Below are 12,512 nucleotides of genomic sequence, written 5' to 3' on the forward strand. Positions count from 1 at the left end.
TGATGACCCATTGATTATAATTTATTTGTGAGAGACTCACATAGTCACAATTTTTTTGTTTACTTACTTTTGTGAAATTTATTTATTATTCACATATTTTTTTGTTCACTTAGGGGTGTGCATCCGAACCAGATTTTTTCCCAGTCTGGATCCGAAACCCAGAATCCGGGTGGTTATCTGCCTGGATTACACTCGGGCGGTTGAGAAAAAACAGGATCCGGTTTTCTAATCCGGTAATCTGTAACCGGATATTATATCTGGATGTTTTTTTTCTCTTGCCGAAACGACACCGTTTATTTCTCACATTTAATTCCTCTCAAGCTCTCAAGCCGAACGAATCCTCTCTTCAGCTCTCTGTCTCGTCTCGTCTCGTCTCTCAAGTTCTCATCCAAAACCTTAGCCGTGCTGATTGCGAATCTATCTATCTTTGTCTCTGTTTGTATGCTAATCGAAACCAATGGTATGCTAATCTCTCTCTCTCTCTCTCTCTCTCTCTCTCTCTCTCGGTTTGGTTGGATTTTTCTGGGTTTGTGTTTGATTTTTGCTTGGTCTGTTTGGGTTTGTGTTTGATTTTTTGGGTTTATTATTTTGTGAAGCTGATGTTTATATCTCTTTCCCTTTTTCATGCTTTTGGTCTCTTTGTCTCTGTCTTTCTCTCATTTTGGTTGGATTTTTCTAGGTTTGAGTTTGATTTTTGCTTGGTCTGTTTGGGTTTGTGTTTGATTTTCTGGGTTTGGAAAGGTAGTCATCATTTTCTGGCTTCATTATTTGTTTTCGAGTTAGTCTCTATTTTATCTTTATGTTAGGGTGACAAATGGCTTCATCCATTTGTCACCCTAATATAAAGATAAAACAATTCGGATTTAAATATGTTGATGGAGAATTTTGGCCAAATTTTGCATCACCTTTTAAGATGGTAATTTTAAATCTTATCTCATTTGGAACAACATGATTTGATGGTATCTGTTATAGAACAAATTCCCAAATATTTTCCTGAGAAGAGTCAAAAGATCTAGCCTATTATTTTCCTTTTTATGCCAAACCACGTCCTGCTTGGCAAAAACAAAATACCTTGATGTCTCATCTCAATGTGTTTTAATGTTTTGACAAAGATCTCAACAAACTATGCATATAAGTTGGATTATGGGGGTACCCTTGTACCAGAGTCTTTTTTTTTTTTTTGAAATTATCGATTGAGGTTTTGAATATGTTAAAGCATTAGGAGGCAAGTTTTCTAACTATGGTGTAAGATGGTTTTTCTTCAAGTTAGTTGTGCATTAGGTGTAATTGTTTGAAGATTGTTTCCATGAGATATATCTTAACTTAACAAGATTTGGCATGCATTTTTCACACCAATTATTGCCAATATCTTCTTGTTAAAAAGTCCCTTTGAAGGGTGCCTTTTCTAGAACTTATTTAGACCTGAAAACAAAGCTCTATAATGGCTGTGTTATAAGAGCATATCAGGAGGGAATTTGAGGGTCTCAGTATGGATAAGCTCTGGATGAGGCAAGAGTTCATATAAATATATTTAGAAGTAACTATGTAACCTATGGTTGTGGACCATCCTGAAGATTTTTTGAGCATTTAAGGTAGCAGTACTGCCTAAGTCAACAAAGCTTTGTCTCTTTAGATATGTTCCTCGTTATGATTGTTTGGTGTTTTCAGTTTCCTTGGTTTTAGAATTTTTTTGTTTTATGGTTTTCTTGAGACATGTTCCTGGATTGATGGTTTGATTGGTAGTAGTTATTGAATTTCTCTGTTTTCATGCTTCAATGCTTATGCTTATTATTTGATATTTTCACGCTTCAATGCTTATGCTTAGAGCTATGTATTGGCACATATCTAAAGGATCATGGACATTCTCAATGGAGGACTAAGGCTGGCAAGTCTCTGATGTCACAGGAGAGGGGTTGAAGTTAATGCTTCAATTCTGTCATGATACATGTATATACTAAAATCCCACATTCTCAAGGTTTGTTCCAAAGGTAAGAATTTATCTTACCAATACCCATGCTTCTCTTTTGACTTAGTTAATAAAACTAAAAGATCAATTATACTCCACATCTTTGATTTTATCATCTTTAATCGCACTTGCTAATAATATGACAAATATTAAGTAGCTTCATAGGAAAAAATGCACTCAAAACAGGACGCATCAGCTGATGTGATTGATAATAACAAAATTGAGGATGAAGAACAATATTTCTCAAACTAAAAACCCGTTTCTAGTTAGATAATTCATCTCAATTCAGTAACTTCATTATGTTGCATTTCTAAAATGGTTCACCAAAATAATTAAATTTCTTTCAATTGCCAATGTAGAGTAGCAATGGTGGTTTCCCAGCATGGGAGCCTGGGAGAGCATCCCCATGGATGCAGGTAACTTCAACAATTATAATTAACTCTACATAACTCGTTTCAAGATTTCTGTTGAAATTGATGCTGTTGGCAGCTTATGGAAACTCAATCCAGCAAAAAATTTTCCAAAATGGTCATCACCAGATCAATGTGAAAGAAATCAATTTTTTCCCCAATTCAAGATTGAAGATGTGAAGAGTATTAATTTGTATTAGTTTAATTAGTTGTGATGTATTATTAATTATTTTGTTCTTTGTAAATTTATGTTTTGTTTTGTGATGTAACAACAATATTATCTAGTTTGCATTTTTTTTTATTTTGTTCTTCAATTAGTTGTGATGTATTATTATTTATTTTGTTTTTTGTAAATTTATTTTTGTTTTGTGATGTAACAACAATATTATCTAGTTTGCATTTTTATTTATTTTGTTCTTCAATTTATTTTTTTTATAAAATTCTTTTAAAGTGTTTTAATTATATTTTTTAAAAAAATCTGGGCAATTTAAATATGAGATCATATTTTTTTTATAAAAAAAGTGCTAAAATATCTTTTTAAAGTTATAAAAATATTTTTAGAATTTTTTTGTTTTACAAAACCTGGATTCAATCCAGGTATAACTCAGATATCCGGGATTTAACCCCAAAAAACAAAAAAAATCCAGATATCCGGTTACAATCCAGATATCAGGATTGAATTTGGTTATCCGCCCGGGTTTGGAAATCCGAATCCGAATCTGGTTTTGGCCGGATATTCGAATCTGGATCCGGATGCACACCCCTAGTTCACTTAGTAATAAATACAAACTAAAAAGAAAAAAAAAATAGTCTAACAACTTTATATCATTACTTATCAGGTACTTCTCAGGTTTATTCTTAATCTATAAATTTGCCTTAAAGTATAGAAAAATATGAGCATGGACAAGAACAATTGATTATTATTTTTTTTAAAAAAAGATGTGGACAATTTGGAGAGTAATATACATTTAGAGAGCTCGGTAACAATGGAACGTTATGCTTCTATCACTGATGAGTATCCCTCTAAAACTTCAAGAATCCAACCTGAAGAGATGGATACTATCTCTTTGGAACGTGATCCAGGATTACGTCTACAAATATGAGAATTTCCTACTAACCTAAAAGATGAGATCTAACATGCCTATCTTAAAGCTGGTCCATATCAACCTAAACTTTCAGAATATTCATTTTCAGGAATAGGCAATCAACGTTGCCGATTTCAATTTTCATGGTTTCAAATATATTTAAATTTGCTACAGTACTCATCATCGAAGAATACTATATTTTGTCTTCCATGCTATGTTTTTACTAAGAAATTAGTGAGTCGTTCAAGATCAGATGCATTTACCAATAAATGTTTTGACAATTGGAAAAAAGTGAATGATAGAATGAATTGTCCTTTAATGGGACATGCATGTGGGGAGAGATCCAAATTCACCACGTAAAAATGCTATGAAATATTGTGAGAATCTAATGAATCAATCAAGACATACTGAAAAACAAGTATTACAAGAGATGGAGAATAATCAGTTGCCCTTAAAACTTCGATAGATGGTGTTCAATGGCTTACGTTCCAAGCTTGTTTCTTTGAGGTCATGATGAAAGCTCTGACTCAAAAAATAAAGGTAAACTCATTGAACTGATAAAATTTATGGCAAATTATAATGATCAAGTTGATGGAGTTGTCATGAAAAATGCTCTACAGAATGCCAAATATACATCACCCAAAATTCAAAAGGAAATTTTGCATAAATTTAAAAATAAAGTGTGAAATGTGATTCACGAAGAAATCGAGGATACCAAATTTTGTATTCTCGTTGACGAAATTCAGGATAAGTCCAAGAGAGAACAAATGGCTATCATTTTGAGGTTTGTTGATAAAGATGGTTTTATTTGAGAACCATTTTTTCATATTGTGCATGTCAAAAATACTATGACACTAACTCTAAAATATGAGATATGTATTCTTCTTTCTCGTTATGACCTTCAAATTGAGAATATTTGAGGTCAGAGATATGATGGAGGAAGTAATATGTACGGTGAATGGAATTGATGAAAAACTTTATTTCTTAAAGATTGTCCCTATGCATATTATGTGCATTGTTGAGCTCATAAACTTCAATTAGCTTTAGTCGCACCCTCTAGCTAGAGAAGCCAAATATGTTCATCAGTTCTTTTTCCATTATCAATCTTGTTGTTGGTTCTTCTGAACGTAATGATGAATTACAATCTGCTCAAACTGTTGAAATTGAAAGTTTGATCACTTTCAATAATACTGAGACTGGAAAAGGGACAAATCAAATTGATACGCTACAACAAGCTAGAGAAAATAGATATGGATATCATTTTCAATTTGTTTGTAGCTTGATGCTGATTTTCGGTGCTACCTGCTAAGCTATCAATATTATCTCAAGTGAGGGATCAAATTATTTTCAACGCGGTGATATTGAAGTAGCTTACATGGCATTAACATTTTTTGAATTTGTTCTGATATTACATATGATGAAAAAAATCATGAGAATCGCTAATGCACTTTGCCAATCTTTGTAACAAAATTCTCAAGACATTGTGAATGCCATAGCCTAGTTTTAACCACAAAAGTACTCATTCAAGGGCTGAGAGATGATGGGTGGGAGTATTTGCTTACTGATGTTAAATAATTTTGTGAAAAATACCAAATTGATATTCTTCATATGAATGGTCAATATACTATAGCTAGATGCAAATCTCGTCGCCAATTTGACAAGTCATTGACAACAATGGAGCATCATTTTAGGATTAATATATTTACTGCTACAATAGACTTTCAATTGCAAGAATTGAACAATAGATTTAATGACCATACAATGAAACTTCTCATTCTTAGTGCTGCTTTAAACCCTAAAAGTGTATACAAATCATTTAAAATTGATGATATATGTAAATTGGTTAAGAAGTTTTATTTACAAGATTTTACTAAGCAAGAAAATTCCTTTTGAGAATTCAATTGTAGCATTATGAGCTTGATGTGCTGACGCATCCAGATTTTGCAAGATATGTCTATATTATCTAAGCTATGAAGAGGAGTAGCAATTTCAGAAAAGTCAAAGATTTATTATTTTATTGACAGGTTAATTAGTCTAGTATTAACTTTTCCTGTTTCTACTGCTACTATTGAGTGATTATTTTCTACCATGAAACTTATAAAAATTAGATTACATACACAAATGAAAGATGATTTTCTTGTAGATCATTTACTAGTTTATATTGAGAAAGAAATTGTCAAGAATTTCACAGAAATGATAATAGATGAATTTTATTTTATGAAAGATCGTCGTCAAGCTTAATTGGAAGGGAAAATCCTAAGTTGATATTTTGGTTTCTTTTCTTTTTGTAATGGTCTCTAGCAAACTATTAAAATCCTAAGGAAAATTGTTTTATAAGATGATTTATAAATATGTTTTTTTTGTATACAATTTTATGATGTATGATTATTGTTTTTTAATATAGGCATGTTCAAAAAACACATTTTACTTATACTCATATATACCACACACTTTTGTCAGTCACCCCCTAAACACAAAATCCTAGTTCCACCCCTACTAGCATCTGACAGGTTTTCTAACTTAACGGTGCAGGTAATAACCTTATAGTTTTTAGGCTATCCACAAGCTTTTTTCTCCCATTTGATAGCTTTTGAAATTGAGGATGACTAATAGTAGAACGTCATACTACATTTTCTGCCAATTAGACTCTTATTAGTGGGGGACACAAAGCAGAAGTAATGTTTTCTTTTTCCCCTTCCTATTTAAACATAAAAGTAACATTCTCATGATCACTCCCCCTTTTGAACTTCACCAAGTCAAGTAACTCTTGAATGTTGGCAATGCCTTATGACACTTTCATTTATATAATATGTAGGGCTATGCACATATTATCACACATCTAGGGATACCAATTGTGTTTTATGACCATTTCTATGATTGGGGCGATTCCATCCATGACCAAATTGTGAAATGGCACTTTTTTTTTTCCCACTTATCGAGTTGTCCTTGTTGAGAAAAATTCCTCCATATTGAGCATTTCAAATATGTATCGAGATGGACATTCGAAAGCCTTAAGACATTCACAGCCGATAACCTATTTCACATTCAAAATCGAAAAACTATAATACCCAAAAGTTCAATAAACAAAATCGACTCAAACCTAGCAATCCTAACTGTTCAGATCATCCATATATACCTTTGGGTCACAGAGAGAGATTGAGACAACGAGAGTTAGAGCCTATGATTGGCTGTGAGATTGAGATAGTTGGTGTGACTGTGTGTGTTGGGATACTGGGAGTCTTGGAGTCGAAGAGGTAAGAGGTCAGATTGTGTATTGGTGTGTGTGACAATGCGAGGGAAAGGAGTTTTGGCCATTGAGTCTTTTTTTATTTTATTTGGTTAACAGGTATTAACCGACCCTTCCATAATAATACGAAAGCAAAACGGAAGTATTCCGTTTATGTTCCTTTTCACTTTTGGTCAAGTGTATTGGGTTGAAATATTCGGAAGATTTGAGTCGGTTCGGGTTAACTGGCTAAATGTATAGCCCTAGTTGGACCAAATGGAACAACCAGATTGATGGCTATCGGTCTAGAGTGGGAAAATCCTAAATCGAAAGGGTTTGGTCCAGTCCAAAAAACCCCTTATGGACCAACCAGACCAGTCCAAGGTAATGAGTGCTATTGCAATGAAAGGACTTGTACCTATGATCTATGGGGGGCATATGAACAAGGTCTTAGTGGCATTTGAATATGGTGAATTCCCATGATTCAGAAAGCATTGAAACAATGTTCTTTCTTGCGTGATTGAGCCAAGATTCACGAATCTCAACAACACAAAAATGAAAGGGAATGGAGAATAAGAAGGTTGTGAAACAACTGAAAACTTTTGAAAGTCATTTATGAAGGAGAAAAAGGTATTTATAGGATGGTCAATCAGCTAGATATGCGACATTACCTATTTCATACAATACATCAATGTAGTTTCCCTAGCAATTGGGTAGGGGCCTTTGGATCAGCTATTGTTTGGGTCATGGTTTGGGCTTTCGTGAGAGCCTGGTTCTTATTTTGGGCTTCTAAGCTAGTCTCTAACCCATTGTTGTCTCTACCCCACTCTATTTTTTAGGAATTTCCACACTAAAATCTCTAAAGGTTAAAACTCCTAGTCTTATCTTAACCTAAATCGATTAATAGTAATAGACTCTAGTATATGTATACGATATATATATATATATATTTAATAAAGAGATAAGGTCACATGTTCATTAATGACCCCAACCCACATTTATTAAAAAAACCTCATGACTTATGGTGGAGGAATACCTTGGCAACATCCAAGATCCACATGATTTACATGTATTCAAATCAAAACCATCCCATGAACTAAGAACTAAGAACCAAAAAAAAAAAAAAAACTAACACTGAAAAAAAAAAATAACTAGGACTTATTAAAAAAACCTATACAATGAATACCAAATCAGGCTATATTCGCCCCAGCGAGAACACCACGTCAAACTCTTGCGTAAACCATCCAATCTCACGTAAATGAACACCAGCAAACCAGCTTCAGCTCTTCACAACCACGCTTACCTCATTTGAAGGCATGGTAAACCACATTTATCCAGCAGCAAAATTCCTTTGAGCTCCTTTGGAACATTATTCGGCAAAAACTCATGCGTCAGCCTAACACTTCCACTCTTAGCAAGCCAGTCCGCAACTTTATTACCCTTTCTAAACACATGTTGAATCGAATATTAAGGCCACAAATTATCAAGGTGAGTTCCTCCCAAAAATCCTCCAAATACCAAACCTGACATCTACTTTTGTCTAGCCAATTCACAATTAGAGACGAGTCTAGTTTAGCCACAATATTCATGAATCCCAAAAAATTGTATCTGCGCAAACCATATAGCACCCCTAGCAACTCAGTTTTATTATTTGACCCAACACCAATATAGTCAGAAAAAGCAACAACCAGATTGCCTTCATAGTCTCTAATTAGCCCCCCAGCACCCGACTCTCCAGGATTTGCCAAACTACTACCATTCGTGTTTAATTTAAACCAGCCCACCTCCGGCTTCTCCCAAGATACTGCCATAAACTTATTTTTTGAAAAGGAAACAGCCGGCATAGTTAAATCTTCCAATATTTCTTTGTCATAGTCATGTGGTTTCCCAACCTCCCTAAGCCTTAAACCAACCCAATGTAGCCAGTATTTGACCTTCCTCCACAAAATTTAATGCAATCCTTACGTCTTTCCATACGTGCCGAACACCTCCACATCCATAGATTCCATACTAAAATACATGGAACCAGCCCAATTAAACTACCAACCTTTGAGGACTTCTTAGTTCTTCGAAACCAAACTTCAATAGTTGTCAACCAAGATCGATTAGCCACATAAGGAACACCCAAGAAATTAGAGCACATTTTCCAAAATTTAGCTGCAATCTCGCCACTGTAAAGAACATGATTCAGATATTCAAAACCACCATGTAGACAGCATTCACATTTAGAGACCAAAGGGATGCCAATACGCGTAATCCTCTCATCCACACTCAGACTATTGTTCATTGTCTTCCATAGAACAACTGAAAATTTCTTTAGCAAGACATAATGCCAAATCCAGTCCGTCCATTGACGCTTCGGTACTGAAACACCAATCAAATCCCAAGCACTTGCTGTTGAAAACCTCCCATCCCTACTACCAAGCCATATTAACATATCTGTCTCAGGCTTGGTACCACCAACATTAAAAAGAATATCATCAGCAACCTCCTGACCCACTAGGTGGACAATCAAGTCCACATCCCAACTATGCTCCACCATGCAATCTTTTATTTTTAAAAGAGGAAAATCAGTAATTTGTACAGCTTGGCATAAGGGACCAGCGTCCATCCACTTATCATGTCAAAAGGATAAATTCCCTTCTTTCACACGCTAGACCGATTTATCAACAACACGATGAACTAATTTAATAAGCATATTCCAAAATCTAGAGCCTTTAGACGAATTAACAAGAGAGAAATGATGACACTTCATGTACTTGGTTTTAAAGAAATGAGACCATAAAGTATCCTCCAAGAGGAACTTCCAGACAAATTTGAATTGAAGGGAGCTATAGACATCCACAATATTTCTCAACCCCACACCACCTTCATCGACGGGATTGCAAACCGAATCCTAACTCACCCATTTCCTCCTTGGTCGTCCTTCCAACGAACCCCATAAAAAGTGTTAAATAAATTATTAATCTTGCTAAAAATTTGTTAGGCACTGGTAAGACAGAGAATAAATGAACCGGCAAACTTGAAAGAACATGCTTAATGAAAAGCAATCTAGCACCAGAGGAAAGATACCACATCTTCCAACCATCAGTCTTTTTAGAAATTTTCATCAACAAATTATCAAAATAACATGACTTCACCCTACCTGAGAAAATAGGAACCCCCAAATACCTCACTGAAAAATGTCCCATCGAAAAGCCAGACATTCTAAGCAACTCTTGGCATCTTGTATTTGGGATACAGTTTGAGAAAAGAAAAAGAAGACTTTGCTGCACTAATCACTTGACCAAACCATTGGGCATAGAGCTCTAGAACTTCTAAAATATTCTTCATATATTTCTTCCTTCCCGTAGAGAAGATAACCATCTCATCTTCATAAAGCAGATGAGATATTAATGGACCATTACGAGATTGTGAATAAGATCCAATAGAACCATCCTGGAATTTATTGCACAAAAGTCGAGAAAACACCTCCTCCACCAAAATAAATAAGTAGGGAGATAAGGGATCCCCCTGACGGAGACCCCTTCCACCCTTAAAGAAATCTTTAGAAGTGCCGTTCATGACCATAGAAAACCACACCGACGACACACAATTGGATATTAGATTGCAAACCTCCAGTGAAAACCCAAAAGCTTTCATAACTGCTAACAAAAAATCCCAGTCAATCGTATCATAAGCCTTGGCCATATCAATTTTCATCATAATATTTCCCCCCCTAATTGGTTGATTAATACCTTGAACCATTTCCTGCGTAAGGCTTATATTCTAAAAAATACTCCTCCTTGGTAAAATAGCCTCTTGCTCTTTAGATATCAGCCGATTCAAGACCGCATATTGTCTATTCATAAGCAACTTCAAAGATATTTTATAAACAACTGAACAAGACTAGTAGGTCTGAATTTATCAAATGAGAAAGGATTTGACACTTTCGGAATCAAAACAATAAAGGAAGCAGAATAATACCTCGGGAAAAGGGTGCCTGCAAAAACATCCCGAGCGGCCTCAATCAAGTCCATCTTAACAAAATCCCAACAATGCTGAAAAAAACCAAAAGTGAAGCCATTTGGACCGGGACTACTATTAATCGGGATGTCAAACAAGGCATCCTTAATTTCCTGCTCGGTTGGCCTCCTGAAAATACTCTAATTTTCAACTTCCCTCACTTTTTCCTGAATAACATTAGCTAAATTCAACACTGTAGCTGTCGGCTTGCGACTCAGAAATTCAGTAAAGTGTGAAACCGCTTCATTATGAGTATCTTTGGATGTTGACAACAAACGTCCATCTGGCACTTGCTTGGAATTGATTATATTCTTCTTCCTGGTCATTAACGCTGCAAAGAAAGAAGCATTTACCTCCCTATGCCCTATCCAAGTATTTTTAATTTTTTGTACAATGCGAGTCTCCTCTTTTTTCAACCAACAGTTTAAATCTGCTTGAGCAATGAGCAACTCCAACTCAACTTCTTGAGAATAAGCCTCTTGCAGTTGTGCCTCCCTTTATTCAACTTTCTCCAATTTTTTTAGGTGCATTGTAGTCAACCCAAAAACCTCACGGTTCCAACTTTTAAGAGCATTCTTGAATTTTTTTTAGCTTAGCTACAAGTTTCCACAAGCCATCTCCACTCACTTCCTCTTGCCATAAGTTAGAAACAAACTCCCAGAACCCATCATGCAAGGTCCACATCTGCTGGAATTTGAAAATGCTAGGACCATACCTTAGAGTAGAATTCACCAACTGAATAGACATAGGCGCATGATTAGACGATTTCCGAGGCAAATATTCCATCGACACCATCAGACACATATCGAGTAACCTTGTATTACATAGATCCCTATCTAACCGAGCCCAGCTCCGAGCCAAACCACCACGCCCATTACACCAAGACAATTTATTTCTATAGTTTAGGCACTTCTATCAAACCACCATTTTGAATAAATGAGGAAAATTCATCCATGGCCATAGGGAGTCTCGGGCACCCTCCTCTTCTTTCCCTATCATGTTGAATCGTATTAAAGTCTCCAAATGGAAGAAGGTTGTCCTAGAGCGCCCTTCTCTCCATGTAGGTACATTTTGCATAGACAGCATAAACAATCAATAAAGAATTAATCATTAAAGTAACATGCTGATTTGATTCATGGATAATATTAACATGAACTTCATCTTGCCAAAAGACCCACATCTTACCACCAGAAACACCATTTGAATAAGAACCATCAAACTTCAAAATACCCTGCCATTGATTGAGTTTACAGTCCAGACGAAAAGGTTCTGCAACTATTAAAACTGTCAGCTTTAGAGATTGTAGCATAGCACGTAGCCATGCCCTCGAGTTGCCAAGACCTCGACAATTCCAGTTGAGAAGATTTGCTAACATTTATCAAGCCTTTCAGGCCTGCTAGGAGCCTGTGTAGAGTTGTGCAATTTCATACTAGTTCTCAGCTTTGGTTTCAAGGTTTCAGTATCCGACACAACATCCTTGTCTTTCGCAATATGCGGTGATGCCACCACTCCCTCTGAGTCCGAGAGAGGCCCTGATTTCCCCATCACAGTCCCTACTCGAGTCTCTTCCAGCCTCAAATTAGCCTTCTCCTTGGCTGACTCCTCGACTCTAGCATCAAAAGTATATACACACACACACAGATGTAACAAACTAGCAACAATCAATCATACAATAAAATATTCTAAGGATTACACACGATTAATTGGGAGTTAGAGAGGATGTGTGGCATCTAGGGTTTATATAAGTAGTCAGTCGGGTCGGGTCTAGGGCAATTGGGTCATGGTTTCCCTTGTGTGGATGGTCCATGGTTTGGCTCTTG

At 35.6% G+C, this 12,512-nt stretch overlaps 1 long non-coding RNA gene across 1 annotated transcript; it reads left to right on the forward strand.

The window, feature by feature from the left end:
• The first annotated feature begins 258 nt into the window (after positions 1-258).
• On the forward strand, positions 259-2,686 carry LOC122292918. Its single transcript, XR_006237063.1, has 3 exons — positions 259-460; positions 1,826-1,988; positions 2,326-2,686. It is a non-coding gene; the product is annotated as an uncharacterized LOC122292918 (long non-coding RNA).
• The last annotated feature ends 9,826 nt before the right edge of the window (positions 2,687-12,512 follow it).

Source organism: Carya illinoinensis, chromosome 13, assembly GCF_018687715.1.
Source record: "Carya illinoinensis cultivar Pawnee chromosome 13, C.illinoinensisPawnee_v1, whole genome shotgun sequence".
NCBI lineage: Eukaryota > Viridiplantae > Streptophyta > Magnoliopsida > Fagales > Juglandaceae > Carya > Carya illinoinensis.